The sequence below is a fragment of the Monodelphis domestica genome, chromosome 5 (assembly GCF_027887165.1).
Source record: "Monodelphis domestica isolate mMonDom1 chromosome 5, mMonDom1.pri, whole genome shotgun sequence".
Taxonomy (NCBI): domain Eukaryota; kingdom Metazoa; phylum Chordata; class Mammalia; order Didelphimorphia; family Didelphidae; genus Monodelphis; species Monodelphis domestica.
The window spans coordinates 127,292,030-127,294,815 of record NC_077231.1 but is presented as its reverse complement, the minus strand read 5'-3'; positions in this window follow the sequence as shown (position 1 = coordinate 127,294,815).

Here is a 2,786-nt window from a genome sequence, read left to right as displayed (position 1 = left end):
AGCCATGTTATTCTTTCAGGCTTTGTACTTTAATTTTTAGGTAGATATTTTCCTATTTAATGTATTTTATTTTCATTTCTAAGGAACTCTTCTTTTAGTATGTTTTTGTTCTTAGCTTTTGATAATTCTGCTATGTTTCTTATTATTTGCTTTTCTATTAATTTTTGGAGCTTATTTAGGGGTTCCATTTGGGCTTAATTTCCTTTCACATTTCCATTTTGATTTTTATATTTTTCTGTCCTCTTCTGAGCTTGTATTTTGCTAATTTCTCAAATTGAAATATTTTTCTATGTCTTTTGCTCATTTGGAGAGTTATTTTTTTCCCTTGATTTTGTCTATATGCTGAAGCTTGGCTGGTTCTGGGGTAGAGGGAAAACTGTCCTTCAGTTATCTCAGCCTTGGGTTGCACACTCTGTAGAGGTGGCCTTATTGGTCCTATGTGTGGAGTTTTGCAAGTGTTCATTTCAGCTAGTTGAGGTTGTGTTCTGCCCACTACCATAGGTTACTCCATGTTGGACTGAATTCCTCCCACTGCTGTCTCTACTGAGTTATGCTAAGCCTCTGTTCTAACAGGACTCCACAGGGATGCTTTCCTCTTGCTGCTGCTTGTTCTTTATTGCTTGTTTCAGCTCTTTCCCTGCTGAGACTAGATGGAACTTGCTGTGATCTCTACCCTGCAGCTTGTCCTATATCTGTCCTAGTTCTGTTGAAGCTTACACAGAGCTTTTTTCCTCATACCCCAAGAAGATGAATAATTCTGTCTCTTCACATTATATTGGGTCAGAGTATTGTTTTGCCCCTTCTATCAGTTATGCTGTTCTACTATTTCTTTTGAGGAATTTTTGTTCTTCTGTGTTCTTTTGAAAGAGTAGTTGGTAGTGTTTATGCACTTCTTAATTTGCCAATTTTGCCCGACCTGCCACTGCCACTGTGGTGGTGCTGCTACTGTCACTACCATTACCGCTGCCATCATTACAGTCTGCTTTTAACATTTTTGTTGCAACTAGTTCTACCCTTTTCTTAAAAATAAATTCTTAAAAACCTACTACTGGGTTTGTACCCTTAAGAGATAATAAGGGAAAATACTTGTACAAAAATATTTATTGTCACACTCTTTATGGTGGCAAAAAAATTGAAAATGAGAAGGTGTCCCTCAATTAGAGAATGGCTGAACAAAATATGGTATCTGATCCTGATAGAATATTATTGTGCTAAAAGGAATGGTGAACTGGAGGATTTCTATGTGAACTGGAAAGACCTCCAGGATTTGATGCAGAGTGAAAGGAGCAGAACCAGGAGAACATTGTACACAGAGACTGATACATTATGGTACAATCAAATGTAACTAGTAACAATGCAATGATTCAAGACAACACCAAGGAACTTATGAGAAAGACTATAGGAGCAGAAACACAGAAGAAAAACATATGATCAATCACGTGGTTTGATAGGAATATGATTGGGGTTTTGGCATTTAAAAGATCACTCTATTGCAAATTTGAATAATACAGAAATAGGTTTTGAACAATGATACATGTATAACCCAATGGAATTGCTTGTCAGCTCAGGGACAGGGAAGGGAAGAGGGGTGGGAAAAATCATGAATCATGTAACCATGGAAAAAATATTCTAAATAAATAAAGTTTAAAAAATTACCAAACTATTTGCATATTAAATTAGCTTTTTTAAAACCCTACCTTCTAGTTCTATTTTTTTATTCAATGTATATTTAATATTTCTATAATGATTTTTCTTTTGGTGTTTTGTTGGGGAGGTTTTTTTTATTAATTTGGTCAATTTTGAACATTATTCCCTGGTTACAAAAATTATTTTCTATTCCTCCTTCTCCTCCCACCTCCCCTCCCCTCCTGTAGCCAAGGCATAATTCCACTGGGTATTACATATGTCTTAGATCAGAATTCATTTCCATATTGTTGTTATTTGCACGAGGATGTTCATTCAGAGTCTACATCCCCAGCCAAATCCCCCTCAACCCATGCAATCAAGCAGTTGTTTTTCTTTGGTGTTTTTACTCCCACAGTTTTTCCTCTGAATGTGGATAGTGTTCTTTGTCATACATCCCTCCGGGTTGTTCAGGATCACTACATTGCCACTAATGGAGAAGTCCATTACATTCGATTGTACCACCAGTGTATCATTGTTGGGGAGTTTTGATGTTATTTTTCTATTTTTTTTTTAATGTAATGCCTAACCTATGGGTATTTTTTATTTTTCTCAAATATTACTTTAGTTTTATTCTATAATTTTTTGTTTGCTATTGTTGTCATTTACTTTGATAAAAAGTTTCTTTAATTTACTATTTTACTCATATATGATTAGTCATTAGTCCCTTTGAATACAATGTATTGAATGTATTTTCATTGCATTATAGTCAGCAAAAGATAACTATGGTATTTCTAGAAATTTTTCTAAATATTTTGTGACTTTTTGTTGCTTTAATACATAGACAATTTTTATAGAGGTAATATGGAAAAATTAAAAATATAGAAATGTTTCTGTCCATTCAGTAATTACTAAAGTTCAATCATACCCATATCCCCTAAAATTTTAAGTACTCTAACTTTTTTCATTAATTTCTTCATTAGCTTCCCACATTTGAAAATTATACATTTAAATCTCCACAATAAAATTTTACTTTCAAATTTTACCTTCAAGTTAATTAACTTTTCCTTTAAAGATTTAGATGCTACTTCACTCTGTACCTACATATAAGCATATATGAATTTATATATGCTACATATTTAATATGTATGCATACATGGGTA